Source organism: Canis lupus, chromosome 38 (genome assembly GCF_003254725.2).
Source record: "Canis lupus dingo isolate Sandy chromosome 38, ASM325472v2, whole genome shotgun sequence".
Taxonomy (NCBI): Eukaryota; Metazoa; Chordata; class Mammalia; order Carnivora; family Canidae; genus Canis; species Canis lupus.
This window is the reverse complement of record NC_064280.1, coordinates 19355057-19371321: the sequence shown is the minus strand read 5'-3', so window position 1 is coordinate 19371321 and position 16265 is coordinate 19355057.

Below are 16265 nucleotides of genomic sequence, written 5' to 3'. Positions count from 1 at the left end.
CAAGGTAAAAGTTTGTCATCTACCTATTAGGGCCAGTGTATACGATCCAAGCTCCAGTGTCATCACAGGGACACAGCTCCTTTTGTCTTCCTCCTTTGCCATCCTTGGTATGTAGCTTCAATTTCAAGGACACCTCCAGGACCTAAGTGATTCCTGGAGTTATAGCCATTTTCAATTCAAAGCCAGAAACAAAGGATGGAATGAGTAAAATTTCAATTCACCTATTAAGGAGCTTTCTCAGGAGACCAACTCAACATCTTTCACTTATACCTCACTAGTCAGAACAGAGTGTGAAATTATACAAAGGAACTCAAGGCAATCCAGAGTTGGAATATACAAAAGTAAAATTTAAAATATTACTAAAAGGGCTCAATAGTATATTTGAACTGGCAAAAGAAAGAATTAGTGAACTGGATAATGGATTGATAGAGATTATGCAATCTGAAGAACAGAGAAAAGAAGAATGAAGAAAAATGAATACTCTATTTCTGTTTCATATCAAGAACACCAATATATGCATAAGAGGATTACCAAAAGGAGAGGAGAGGACAGAGAGAAAGGAGATGAAAAAATGTTGAGGGGAGTAATGGCTGAAATGTCCCCAAATTTATTGAAAAGCATTAAAATGCACATCCAGGTAACTCAATGATATTCAAGTAAGACGAATTCAAAGAGAAGCCACAAATGGACACATTATATTAAAAATATTAAAATCCAAAGACAAGGAGGAAATCTTGAAAGCGGCCAAAGAAAAATAACTCATCACTTCCATGGAAATCCAAATAAGATTAACAACTGAATTTCCATCAGAAACAATGCAGGGCAGAAGGCAGATAACATATTCAAAGTACTCAAAGAACAGAACCAAGAATCCTATATCCAGCAATTTATCTTTCAAATCCAAAGGTTAAATAAAGACATTTCCAAATAAACAAAATCTAAAAGAATTTATTGCTAGACCAACCTTACAGAAAATACTAACAGAAGTCCTTGAGGCTAAAAGCATGTGACCCCAGTATTTTTAATCCTCATGAGAAAGCAAAAAAATGCTGGTAAAAGTAATTATGTAATTATAAAAGACAATATAAGGGTGCCTGGCTAGCTTAGTAGAGCATACAACTCTTGATCTCAGGGTCATGAGTTCAAGCCTCATGTTGGACTTAGACATTATGAGAAAGAAAGAAGAAAAGAAAGAAAAAAAAGAAAGAAAAGAAAAGAAAAGAAAAGAAAAGAAAAGAAAAGAAAAGGAAAAAGGAAAGGAAAGGAAAGGAAAGGAAAGGAAAGGAAAGGAAAGGAAAGGAAAGGAAAGGAAAGGAAAGAAAGAAAGAAGAAAAGAAAGAAAAAGTACATATTTCTTTACTTTTATTCTAAGTGATTTCAAAAGCAAATGTATTAACCATACATACAAAATATTCTATTGGGCCTGTACCATACAAAACTGTCATGTAAACATCAATAATGGTACAAAGGAGGTGGGCAAAGCTGCACAGAACCAAGGAAATGACCACAGGTGGTGTACAGAGGAGCAAATTAAGAGAACCATAAATGAAGACCAAGAAGGATAACATAACTAAACCATAAATGAATAATTTCCTTTCTTTGCTCACTTTCTCTCAAAGTCATAAAATTATGTAAATAATTGTAACAATGAGTTTGTGGCATTTACAGATATAAATTATAAAACACTAACAACAGTATTTGTAGCTTTGAAACTCAAGTGTGCCTCCTGCAGACAGCATATAACTGTTCCTTTCTGTTGTTTTTTGTTTGCTGTTTTTCCCTTCTGACAATCTCTGTCTTTTGGTTGTGTTGTTTAATCCATTTCACGTCATTATTATAAAGCTGGATTAACATCTGCCATTTATTTTTGTTATTTATATGTGTCTTGTGTCCTATTTTGTTCCTCTTTTCTCTTTACTTCTTTCTTTTGCATTAATAGCGTCTAAGGCAGCAATTTAGTTTTTAATGATCTTTCACTGTATTTTCTTAAATTATTTCTTCATTGATTGCCTAGAATTTACCCTGTACATCTTAACATGTCACAATCGGCCTCAGGCTTCTACTAACTTATAAGTATGTAGAAATATTATCGTTAGGTAGCTCTATTCCCTTTTCTACACATCTGTGAAGGGAAAAGGGGAGTGAGAACACAGACATGATAGATGACTTCTGTCTTGAGAGGGGAGCAGAAGGGAGAATAGGGTGAGAATTTCAGAAGAGAATTTCTCAGAAAATCCTGGAAGAGCCAATGGAGAGTTCCTGACCAAAACGGTCCACTACAGAAATCCTGTGCCAAGAAGGAATGGCCTGGTTCTAGTAACACCACCTGGCTCAGGGCATTAGCTGGCAATAAGGCCGTGGGAAGTGTGACTTCAGAGTGAATGCCGAAGTGGCTCCAGAGGAGCAGCAACCGGAAGAGTTTCATCAACAACTCTGTTCCTACAGCAGGTCCCTTTGTAGGGAGGTGTGAGCAGGGCATTTCCAAGGCTACCACAAGACTGTATTTTCCTTCCTTGTGAATCCATTTCAGGCCCATTAATATGCCCATAGAGCTGCTACCAATTGTTTTTACTCGAAAGATCATTTTATAAAACATTACACCACTGTCAGTTATACACTTTCAAAAGCACGCTCACAGGGCATGTGCAAAGTCAGTGCCGGATTTATATAAAAGAATAAAACGATAGAGTTCATCCAAGTGCCTCTGAGCATTTTGTCAAAGCTCCGGGCTGTGGAGCCAAGCTGGATGGTGCATGGTGCCGAGTCCAGCTGCCAGGATTACACAGACAGTGAGCAGTGCGCGCTAACTCCAGACGGTTATCTCACCAGTGCATGCCTTGGTCACAAGGGGGAACTGGCAAGGGGTTATTCAACACAAACTTAGCCCTTTAATCACAAAGCTTGTTAATGCCACACGGGGCAGGAGCTGGGCAGGTCTACTAATGGCCAACATCAGCAGTTTTTCTCCTGCCTCGTTGTGCTTCCAAAACCTAAATGCAGACATAGCAGTTCCACACCCAGGCTCTCTTTCGCTCAGTGAAAGTCTTTGCCGGTTTCATTAATGGAGACCAACAGGCAATCACGCCCAGAAGCTTTACATTTATCCTGCCTTGATTGAAAATTACTGTCTATTACATCACTATCCTACATCCCAAGGTCACAAAGGTGTGGACCTGTGTCAGCAGGTGCTCCCTATGCTCAGAGAACAAGGAAAAATTATCCCCCTCTTCAGTGATGAGATCAGGAAGCCCTGATATGTCACCATGTGTTAATGACCTCATTAGACTAAAACCTGTTCCAGGAAGCCTAATTGGAAGCGGCTTGTGATTGTCTTCCAAGTCCTTATTATGAGAAACTCTCAGAGGGAATGGCCAGTGTTCCCCCAGTGGAAGTGTGAGTGTACCCAACAGCCCCTACTCCCAACAAACTCCTGTAAAGCTACAGACACTACAGGCATTGCATGTCAAATCAGCTACGGAAGTCAATATGCTGCCGAATTCACCATAACTCTTTGGGTTCCAGGCAAACAAAAACCCAAGGCCACAGCCATAGCTGGCTCACCCACAGCCCAACTGTCCAACTCAGCCATGCATTTCTCCCTCCCACTCTCCTCCTTGTCTTCTTTATCTGCATGGGTTTGATTTTGATTCTGAAGTCCATTTTTTTCCACCTGGTGGCAAGAAAGCCTTACGTGGTCCCTGGTGCTCACCATTCCAGAGAAGAAAGACCATCTCTTCCCCCAGAGTCTCAGGAAGGCATCTGACAGGCTGGGCTTGGGTCACATGCCTGACCTGAGCCAATCATGGTGAAGATCGTAGTGTTGGGCCACCCTGCCTGGTCAGAAGCCCACCACCTGATGGAGATGAGTTGAAACACGATGGAGTCAACTCTGGCTGAACCACATAGACCAAGAGTGAGTGAAGGCTAATTCACCAGAGAGAGGATGAGCAACTGGGAAAAAAAAAATGCCCCCAACATTAAAGTATTGATTAAAATTCAACTTTCTGTTTATGTCTGAAATAGAAGGGGCAGAAATGTTCTCCTCTCTCAAGAACTGAGAAGCTGGGATCCCTGGGTGGCGCAGCAGTTTAGCGCCTGCCTTTGGCCCAGGGCGAGATCCTGGAGACGCAGGATCAAATCCCACGTCGGGCTCCCGGTGCATGGAGCCTGCTTCTTCCTCTGCTGCCTCTCTCTCTCTCTCTCTGTGACTATCATAAATAAATAAAAATTTAAAAAAAAAAAAAAAAAGAACTGACAAGCTAATTGGGGAGACATACGTAACACACATAAAACAACCCGATATGTAACAACACAGTTTAGTAAATTGTAGGAAGCCAAACAGATAATTGGAGGCCCAGTGAAGACTGGAGGGCTGGTCTAAACTTAAACGGATAATAATCCCCTATACCTAAAACCTAAAAGATACCAAGATGTGCATAGAGGAAATCAGGTTATAAATTTATTCAGACTGGTTTCTTCTTGGAGGAGCTTGCCTTTTTAAATTTGAATAAATTTTTCAACAATAACCACACTACTAAAGACAGTTAACATTTGTGAAGTGCATGCTATGAGTCTGGACCCGCTTTCTACCCTTTACACATTTCACATAGAATATTCACATCAAACCTAAGAGGTAGATACCATGATTGCCTGCATTTTACAAATGAGCAAACTGAAGCCCTGACGGCTAAGGAACTCGCCAAGCGTCATGGAGATGGTCACAAATGAGGTTGGGATTCAAACCCAGGGAGGCTGACTTGTTGATTCCACCCTCTTAGTCCCTATACTCTTCTGTGCTCCATTTGCATTTGAAAAACAGAAACAATAATACTGTACTTACCCCACAAGAATTTCATAAGAATTAAACAATGTCTGTGACACATGGCAAGTAATCAATAAATGGTAATAATACTATTTGTTTGTGAAAGAACTGCAGTGCCCTTTTTGCGTGATGAAAAAAAGCAATGAATTTAGATTAAAAGGGTCTGGTCGCGCATCACAGATCTTCACATTACTGGCTGTTTAACCTTGGGGGAATTCATTTAACCTCTCTGAGCCCCTCTTCCATTCACCTGCGAAGTTGGAATTATAATGTCTCTTTGAAACATCTATCTAAAAAAAAAAAAAACTATCTGAAAACAACATCTAAAAAATTTTTTTAAATAGCGTCTGTGTGAAAAAGTTCTCTGTTTGGGGAAGCATTGTCTAAAATACAGCTGAAGACAGGAGTCTGCAAACTCTTCAATACAATAAACATGCGAAATATTAAAAGGCTAGGTGAGGGGCTGTATACACATTTGTTCACGTCTTGGGTGGTACTGGTCATACTGTACAGGAAAGAGTGGTCATTTTAGGACACCTGAGCTCACCCCTGCCACTCATGAGCTGATTGGCCCTGGATGCCTCTCTATCTAGGCCATCGCACAATGATGAGACCTAAGATTACATGGCTTGTGCATTGCTTCCCTTCAGCTGGGTTGAGAGTTCCTACTTCAGCAGACTTGAAAATGCCTCCTTTGGATTGAACACATTTATGAGCAGTTAATGCAGGCCAGGGGTAATTCTGGAGAGCTGAGTAGAACATGAAGGCAGTGCCTGACTTGAGGTCATTGGGACTGAGGAAAAGTAGCATCTGTACCTCATTGTTTCAATCATCAGATAGCACAGTGGAAGGGTCCAGTGTTTTGTCGGGGCTGGTGACAGCGGTGGCAGTGTTACTGACTTGAGTACAGGTCGATGCAATAATTGAGACACGCAAATTATTTGCTTATTTGAAATTCAGATTTAACTGAGTTACTCATACTTTTATTTGCTAAATATGGCAACCCTAGTGTGCAGAGAAGCCACAATGATGGCTTATCTGGAGCAATAAGACACTCCCACAGCTACATTCTAAATAAAGTAGACAAAAGCAGTTCCTCATAAAGCACAATCTTTGCATCAATGTCTCCATCACACAGAACCAAGCCATGGGACCAGGGATTGTACTTGTTCCAAGTCAGTCACTTACAGGCTGGTCAGTGTTTGAGAAGTGGCCCGGCATGAGAAATCTGTCAACAGTGACACCATGTAAATGAATCGGTCAGATCTCTCTCTCCTAAATAATTTGCAGAAAAACATACAATTACCCAGTGAACAAGAAAATAGAAACAAACTCAAGAGACCACAGACCAAAAGCATGGAGCGGCCAAAGACAGGAGTAAGCAAACGCCAAATGATGGAGAGGAGTGGAGAGAGGGAGGCAGCCAGTTCAAGGCAAGAGGAGGAATCTAAGCAGAGACGGGCAGACACTGAGCCTTTGGAATGATAGTGTCAACAGTCAGGGAGCAGTCAAGAACTGACTCCGATGTAACAAATTCTAGAGTCATTCTTAGATCTTCGAGCTGCTATTTGTTCTGGAAGGAACTACATTCAATTTCATAAACTTTGTGGTGCTCAGGAGAAGAATTTTCTGTGTGTATTTATATATGTATCCTTATGATGAGCTACTGTCAATAAAGGTTATGTGAATGTCTCTGTTTCTTGAAACCTGAAAGAGCATTACACCTACCTTAATTCTCTAAGAGAAAGGTGCCTTTAAGCAAATTCATTCTAGGGGATCCCTGGGTGGCTCAGCGGTTTGGTGCCTGCCTTTGGCCCAGGGCGCGATCCTGGAGTCCCGGGATCGAGTTCTGCGTCGGGCTCCCAGAATGGAGCCTGCTTCTCCCTCCTCCTATGTCTCTGCCTCTCTCTCTATGTCTATCATGAATGAATGAATGAATGAATGAATGAATGAATAAATAAATAAATAAATAAATAAATCTTTAAAAAAAGAAAAGCAAATTCATTTTAAGGGATCTTGGGAATTTGGTCCAGCTGCAGTAGTGGTAGTAGTGGTGGTGGTGGAGGTGGTGATGGTGATAGTAGTGGTGGTGATGATAATAGCGGTGGTGGTGATGATGATAGTAGTGATAGTGGTGGTAGTGATGGCAATGTGGCTCTTGGATTTTGGTGGTGGTAATGGTGCTAGTGGGAGTGATGATGGTAGTGGTTTTGATAAGAGTAGATAATAATGATGGTGGCAGTGGTGATGCTAGTGGTATTGGTAGTGGTAGTGGTGGCGATGGTAGTAATGATGATGATAGCAGGTGTGATAATAGTGGTGGTGGTGGTACTAGTGGTTTTGGCAGAGGTAGTAGTGGTGCTTGTGGTGGTGATAATAGTAGTGGTGGTGGTAGTGATGATGATGCTGGTAGTAGTGATGGTGGTTGGTACAATCATGGTGAGTTGCACTGACATGGGCTCTGGTCCTGGCTAGTTGATGAAAGTCTAGGCCCAAGAGAGGAAAGACTCCCCAGTGCAGTATTATGCAGGAAGAACAAGGAACTCCTGCTTCCCAGTCTTGCACTCTTCTCTGTGTTCATTCCTAGCAGAATCATGCAAAGGGAAGATCAACGCGCCATCGGTGTCCAATAAATCACCTGCTACCCTGTGAGGAGTAAGAGAGAAAAGAGGGAAGAAACATTCCACTCAAGCATAGAAGAAAAAACGTCCATGGCCTGGCACAACACGTGATGCCCTTTAGACTCTTTCTAACCTTAAAAATGAAATTTCTAATGGCCATATTCTCATCAACAAGGCCATTACTCCAACCACCCAGAGATACAAACATACCCATGAGTTCCACATAAATATAATCTCTCTCACACACACAGGACATCCTGATTTTAACCAGAGCCATTCACAGTCCAGGCAGACTGCCCCGTAGGGCTGTTGGTATCCAGGGATCTTCCAGAGTTATTTGGAATCCAGGATTGCCCTTGTGTCGCAACTTTATCCTTGCATCTCTGTCTTACCTGAACGGAGGTAGAACCAATTAAATTCTTTCCAAGAGCTGATTTCCCACAGATTTGGGGACAGGTAGGACAACGCTCTGCCGGGACTTGACACCAAAGAAATGTCATCCATGTGTCAGCTGCAACCAGGTGGCAGGGAAGATCATGGCCCCTAGCACGGCATCAGCATTTCTCTTAATGACCTCACGTGTCTGTGGAGAGGAGGATGACAGCCCGGAGCCCCGTGGAACTGAGGGCCTTAAGGGCAAAAGAGCCCTTACTCTTGTCAGGGAGGAATGACTTCAGCCATGTTGGGCCCGAGGCCATATCGTTATCTGCCTTAGTTTGCTATATCTGGCTCACTTAGCTGCCTCTGCAATGCACACTTTTATTCCATATACCCTTCGCAGAGAATATGGATGGCTGCAATCCATAGAAACACTGAGAAGCTTGTAATTCCTCTCTGTTCCAGAGCCGGCATGACTATGGGTCAGAGGAAAGGAAAGTTCAGGAAAACACTATAAATTTACACCCACCCCCCAAAAGTGACAGTTCTCAACCATAATGTCACAGCACTCAGGTAAACCATGATGGGTTGTGAAGTTTGCTCGAAAGGAGTCCATTACTAAAAATAAAACATGGGCACTTGCAAATTGTTTACTTAAAAAAAATTAAGTGGATGCAAACTTATCTCAGTAATAATATGCCTCCCACCCTTTTCCGTTCTGATCCGCAATCCTGAGATGGAGTGAAAGGAAACGGTGTTGAGGAGAGAACCTCAGGGTAAAATGCATATAACCCGTGGCCTGTTCTTATCTATGTAGTTGCTATAATTAGCTAAGTGCTTGGGAATGTGTGCACAGGTATCACTGGTCACATTTCTCAGGAAAAAGAAAAATGAGATTGGATGCCCAGATTTGTACAGGCATGCAGTCCTCACCCTACACGTGCATCATCTTCCGAGAGGGTATTTGTCACTCAGGTATTTTCCATAGGCTGATGTTAACCGTGGCGGCTAATTTCTAACACCGGTTAAATATATCCCACGTTTCCAAGTGATAAACAATGGAAATTTGCCCTCTTCTTGGGACCAAAATGAGTCCCCAAGGTGGAAAGGAGGTGAAACCAGGAGAAAGAATGTTTCTGACTCCCACTCAACTGTCCAGATGGCTCCAATGTCAACCTTACCAAGGAACTACCTGTCACAGGCATAACGGGGTGAAGAATTTTATCCTCCAGAAATGTTCTGTGAGCGTTCTTTACAAGAAAAGCAGGATACCAGAAAATGTGCGTTTCTGCAAGGATCAGAAAGCACACCACTGACAAAGAATCATGTGCCTGTGCGGTAGCAGGAGCAGGAGTTGTAGCAGGTTGCGGGAACAGTGTGGTGGGTTTACAGGAGGAATTATGTGGGGAAAGCAGCCTGGAGGAAGGAAGCTGGATTGATAAAGGACAACAGGAGGGATTGTCATGAGGAGAGAAACTGGGGCAGAAAAAAATATCATCTAGACAGGCTTTGTGGGAACCTTCCTGTTTGGAACATTGGATAGAATCTTAGGTTAACCCCTTTCAAGAAAGTCCTCAGCAGAAAGCGCAGAGGAAGATGAATGGGAAATATCAGAAAGGGAGACAGAACATGAGAGACTCCTAACTCTGGGAAACGAACTAGGGGTGGTGGAAAGGGAGGTAGGGGGGGTGGGGGTGACTGAGTGACAGGCACTGAGGGGGGCACTTGATGAGATGAGCACTGGGTGTTATTCTATATGTTGGCAAATTGAACACCAATAAAAAAAAAACAAATTTATAAAAAAATAAAAAAATAAAATAAAATATAAAATAAAATACATAATAAAATAAAATAATAAAATAAAATAAAATAAAATAAAATAAAATAAATAAAATAAAATAAAATAAAATAAAATAAAATAAAATAGCGCAGAGGCTGGGCCATGCTAGCCCGAGCTCACAAGGAAGTCACCTAAGGATGGATTCATGCCTTCACACTCCTGAGATGCAGACGAAGTGACACTTCCTCCCAGAATGGACACCACCAATTTACAGGCTCCATCTTATGCAACTTGCTAAGGATTGGAGCAACCTACTAAGCAAATGTGAATATAATATTTTCAGGACCTCCGAGTGCATTCTAAATTCCACTAGATTGAAAATGCCCTAGCAATACATTTTTTTTTTTACATTTGCTCTGTACATTCAAAATTACAATAAATTTTTAACTGCATTGTATGATTTGGGGCTTACAGTAACCTAGCATGAAGGTCAATATTACATGATGAGAAAACCAAAACTTAATGGAAGTTCTGTGGTTTGCGATGTTCATCACTGTAACGAGCTAGAGAACTGGGCAAGCACTCGCTATTTTTGATTCCAGATATTGTGGCCTTCCCATCGTGAGAAGAAAAACCAACCAACAAAAATTGTCAGCCTAAGACAGGAATGAAACATCAAGGAAATGGGAAACTACTGTAGCTAATGGAGTTGGCTCAGACTGTGATTACCCTCCTTTCTATCACTTTCTATCACATGTGACCATTGACATAGCCCTAAACTTGAACAGGCTCCCCTAGAGAGTCAACTCTTTTCCATTACAGAAACCATGAGACAGTATTTCTACTCAGCACTGTTTATGTGCAAATGGCCATGGCCTATTGTTACCTAAATCTTAGATCCTTAGGGACATTTCACCACGTTTGACCTTAATCTTTTCCCAGGACCAGAATGTGAATTGAAAATGATCTACGGGTCTTTGCTGAAATAGCTGAGTTGAAAATGATCTCTTGGGTGCCTGGCTGACTCAGTCAGTACAGCATGTGACTCTTGGTCGCAAGGTCGGGAGTTCAGGCCCCACATTGGGTAGAGTTTACTTTAAAAAATTTAAAAAAAAAAAAAAAAAAGATCTTTAAAGAAGGTGAACTCATAAAATACATGCAAATTAAAGTAAAAAAAATAAGTGAACTCATAAACTAAAATTTCTCCTTTGATCTAGATTTTAATGGATGAGTGTCAAGTGAAGAATGGATAAAAGTCTTAAGCATGTGTTAAGATTGTTTTCTTTTCTAATATCTGGATGTTCCTGTGTCCTTCTAGAATTGAGCTTAAAGCAACTTTTTGCTCAGTTAATCAACAGAGCCTTGCACTAGTTTAGCAGAAATCCAGGCTCTACTTGGCAAATCGCTTGAAAACTCCCCAAGTCTGTTTCCTCACATATAAATAAGCTAAATGTTATCTGACTTGAAATTTCACTGTGCTGGTTAACTGAGCTCACGTATATGAAATTGCCTAGCATAGCAAGACAAAAATGGTTGATCCTAAATATGATATAATGTAGGCAATCTTGTGTCTTTTTTTTTTTTTTTCTGGGAAAATTGAGAGTTGGTATCAAAATTCTAGTCAATATTCTCCACCTATCATTCTCTTCAAGCCACATTACAATTGAATCCAACATTTTACTTCTTGTCCCTAATCTGTATTGTTATATCTGTGAACCTTTTAAGTAGCTTCTGCAACCCTCCCTCAAAGTAGCCTGAGAATTCACAGATGCTATAGCTTTGTTTCCAAAGTCAAGGAGAAACTGTCCTGAACCCTCAGTGCAGGTGGCTCCAGCACACTTATGATGCCAAGATAGAGGTAAAATGAGACAGATCTGATGATCTACTGGAACTAGAATGCTATAGCTCCCAGTGGGGTCAGAGTTGGATTTAGTAGAGAGGTCAAGCTGACTGAGAAAACTATGGAGGGAGAGATCTATATGAGAGAATTCATTTTTTAAATGAATGTTATGGGGGCATCTGGGGTGGCTTAGTGAGTGAAGCATCCCAGGGTCATGATCCCGGGGTCCTGGGGTCAAGCTCCCCTCAGACTCTCTGATCATCAGGGAGCCTGCTACTCCCTCTCCTCCCCTCCCCTCCTGTGCTCTCTCTCCCTATCTCTGTCACTATCTCTGTCTATCTGTCTCTCTCTCTCTCTCTCAAATAAATAAACATCTTTAAAAAAATAAATGAATGTTCTGTTCAACATTGAACCTCAGGCTAACTTCTGGGAGTGACAAAAATTATTGGGGCACCTGGGTGGAAGAGTCGGTTGAGTGTCCAACTCTCGCTTTCAGCTCCAGTCCTGATCTCAGGGTCAAGAGACTGAGCCCCACATTGGGGCTTATATGCAGGAAAACTTCACTCTATAGTCAGCTGGTTAGCTTCAGTAACTATCATTTTCCTGCCTTCCTTACACAAAATCAGTCCTTTTGATGCTCGTTTTACAGTTACTTTTTTCTCCTAGATTAAATACTTTGTCCTTGCCTTTATTGGATTTCATGTATTTCCTGGTGACACCCACCAAGGTGTGTCACTAGGACAGTGAGTCAGCAAGCCCTCTCACACAAACTGGTCGGTACCATAAGCTTAATCATCCAGCTCTATTTAAAGACTTGGCCAGGGGCATCAGGGTGGCTCAGTGGTCTGCCTTCAGCTCAGGTCGTGATCCTGGGGTCCTGGGATCGAGTCCCACATCGGGCTCCCTGCAGGGAGCCTTCTTCTCTCTCTGCCTGTGTCTCTGTCTCTCATTTTACTTTTCAAAAAAATTAAAATAAAAATAGAGTGGGCTGACTTCTTCCAGAAAGAGTCAGACTGAATATTTTAGGCCTTACTGACATTATGGTCTCTGTGGCAATTTATTACTCATCTCCACCGCTGTAGTACAAAAGAAGCCATGGACAGTGCCTAACCAAACAACCAAAGCAGGGTTTCAATAAAACTTTATTAACAAAATAGGTGGGGATCCCTGGGTGGCGCAGCAGTTTAGTGCCTGCCTTTGGCCCAGGACGCAATCCTGGAGACCCAGGATCGAATCCCACGTCGGGCTCCCGGTGCATGGAGCCTGCTTCTCCCTCTGCCTGTCTCTGCCTCTCTCTCTCTCTCTCTCTCTGTGACTATCATACATAAATAAAAATTAAAAAAAAAATAGGTGATGGTGGATTTGGCTCTCAGGCTCTAGTTTACTGACCTCTCCTCTTCCATTTGCCCAGAAATTAATGCTTATTAAAACCATGTTGATGACAAATGATCAATTTCATCTTATAGTTTACTTCTTGATCACCCAATAATTGCTTGAGGTAGAGTCTGTCTTCCAATGTATCATGAGGAGTCTGTGAAGGACAAGTTCAAGAGCCTTACAAAAAGTTGAGCTCGGTTACATCTGCCATACTTTCTTGACCGGCCAGAGCTATAAACTTATTAATAGAAGAATATAAGCCTCTGCAATCTAATGTTACACGCCATCACTTCCCAAGAGGAAGCTCGTGTTCCAAAAAGACTGGGTACTTGAGATGAATTCCACTTAGAACCAGCTTTTCAAATTGCAGGTCAAATGTTGTCTGCGATACAAAAGTCCCATAAGCTTCTGGAATGCTGGGCCATTATCTTTTTCATCCGCCCCGTATCCTAGTGCCTTGTACACTGTGGTGTTTGTTAAATATTTGGTGAAAGACGATGAATGAATGTTGTCCACAGAGACTAAGATTAACACAGACTGCTACTCAGTACATTGCCCTCTTCCAAAGACTTTAGTTCTTTTTAATTCATCAAGAATGTTCAGTGGAGGGGCACCTGGGTAGATCAGTCAGTTAAGTGTCTGCCTTAGGCTCAGGTCGAGATCTCAGGGTCCTGGGATTGAGCCCCAGGCTCTGTGCTCAGCGAGCAATCTGCTTGTTCCTCTTCCTCTCCCTCTGCTCCTCCCCTGCTCATGTTCGTGTGCTCTCCCTCTCTCTTTCTGTCTCTAATAAATAAATAATCTTTTTTTAAAGATTTTATGTATTTATTCATAAGAGACCCAGAGAGAGAGGCAGAGACACAGACAGAGGGAGAGACAGGCTCCCCGTGGGGAGCCCAATGCAGGACTCGATCCCAGGACCCCGGGATCACAACCTGAGCCAAAGCCAGATGCTCAACCACTGAGCTGCCCAGGTGCTCCAATAAATAAAAAATCTTTAAAAAAAAATGTTCGGGATCCCTGGGTGGCGCAGCGGTTTGGCACCTGCCTTTGGCCCAGGGCGTGATCCTGGAGACCCGGGATCGAATCCCACGTCGGGCTCCCGGTGCATGGAGCCTGCTTCTCCCTCTGCCTGTGTCTCTGCTTCTCTCTCTCTCTCTCTCTCTCTCTCTCTGTGTGTGTGACTATCATAAATAAATAAAAAAAAAATTAAAAAAAAAATGTTCAGTGGTACTGGACCTACCAAAACATTCTATAATATCCATAGACTTCTTAACATTTCATTAAAACAGTGATCCTTTTCCAGAAAATCTGTTAATGAGACAAAATAGACACTGGTTGGAGACTTAGAAGACCTAGGTTCTCGTCTTAGCTGTGCCACTTGGGCTGCAGGATTTCAAATAAGCTTTTCCCTGCTGTGGGTCTCTGTTTCCTCACGTGCAAGATAAATTAGCTGGACTCCACATTCCCTACTGGTGCCTTCTCTCTGCTCAACAGTGCGGCCCACACAGGCCATGCATCCACCTCTAATCCCACATTCTCGACCCGTTACCTGTCTTCGCCTGAAATGTGGGAAGGACATGACCACTAGGGCCTGGACTCTCTCTAGGCAGACAGAGAGCCCCTTTTCTTCTCCAAATTTGCACCTCAGGGGGGAAGACTTTCAGAGACTCACCTGAGGAAGGAAGCATCTTCTAGACAAGAGGCTCGGGTGGCAAAGGGCCCCGTAATCGCTCTGATGGATCTCCCTGAGATAGGGACACCACTCCTGCTGGGACAGAGTTTCATTGTCGGCAGGGGCAAAGCGAGGAATAATCAGCTCCTCCTGAGTCACAGGGACACGGAGAAGAGACAAGCAGCAGACAGGCAGAGAAGCTAAAGAGAAAAACAAAGGCAAAGGGAAACATGGAAAGTACTAACTAGGGAATACAAAAGACTTAATGGAGCAATGATTTACAACAATGTGCCTTTTTTAGGGAAGGCGGATTGAAATTCCACAGAGCTTCAATTTTCCTCTAAACGCTTGTGATTTCAGAGACTCCCCAGAGTCCGTGCTCCCTCTGGAGCACTCTCAGCAGGAAGGAAGTCCTGGCCCACCTGCTGTGGGAAGAGGGGAGGCGGGTGGTTTCTGCACTGGGACAGATGAGGCCACCCCCACGCCCCACGTGAAGAAAAATGAAACCACTCTTTTGAAAGAGGGGGCTCAGCCAGAGAACCACGAACACGCTCAATGAGAGATTTCTAAGCTTCCCGTTTCCAGAGGTTTCACCTTCCATGGCAGTTGTCAAGGCAACAGAGTCAAGTAACAACCAAAGGACAAATGGCATCAGCCTCACTGGGTGTCACCACCTTTACCTGCCAACTGCAGGTACACATAGTGCCCTCTCTTGTCTGGCAACAGCATCCCCGACTTAACTCCCAGATGCACAGACAGCAGGACACAGACAGAGACACAGGCACGCTCTCTTTTCCTACACATGAGGCCTCCTCGTGAGCCTACAAAGAATTTGGAGCCCTCTAAGTGTCTCTCAAATGTAGCAGCCTTTAGAAATATCTGTCATTTTTAACCATTCTGGCAACCTGGGCTTATGCATCATGGGGAAAATATTCTTTGTTCTGAAAACCAATCTGCTAGGGAACCTCAGGAAAGTCAGTTTGTTTGTTTGTCTTCAAAACAGACCTAGAGTCCCAAATATTTTCCTTATTCACAATTGCAGGGGATAAAGTGAACATTCAAATTAATATGGTCCCGATAGCTCCACAAGCCCTAAAGAAAGGACAGCCTCAAGGGCATCACACTGTGGACAAAAAGGAAGCAGGTATTAGAACTGGAGTGAGTGTGCGTGCAGGGAGCCTGCAGAGGAAGGATGGGCTCCGTGCTGGCCCCGGGCGTGCTCAGTTACCGCCGTAAGATGCTCCCTGTTTGGAATCTTTCTAAGTGGGAAACAGGCTAGGGAAACTCTACAGTGAATTATATGTTAAGACCAGCTGATTAGGTCTTAATTCACCTGTTTGCTCCAGACACATATCCTGGCAACACCATAAAAATGTGTAATTGGCCACTCACCCTGGTTTCAGTGCTAAGGACCACCAGGAAGCCTTCCCAGATGTGCCAGTAGACTGGTTCCTTCCATCTGCTGACCCGCTGACATCACTCTTTGTGCATCATTTTTCAAAACACCAACTACATCCTGTCTGGTCTCGAGTCACGCGTCTAGCCTGCCTTATCTCCTCACTACACTGGCATTGGCTGGAAGCTCCTAGAGGGTGGGTACAACGTCCAGATCATCTCTGTAGCCATCTTCACGGGGTTTCCTGAGGATCTTATTCATTTATTTATTCAACAAACATTTCTAAAGCTCGCATTAGGCCAGATGTACTGGGACCTGAAGATGCACCCATAAATAAGACATCTTAGCCACTTGACACTCACTTGTGAGGGAGAGACAC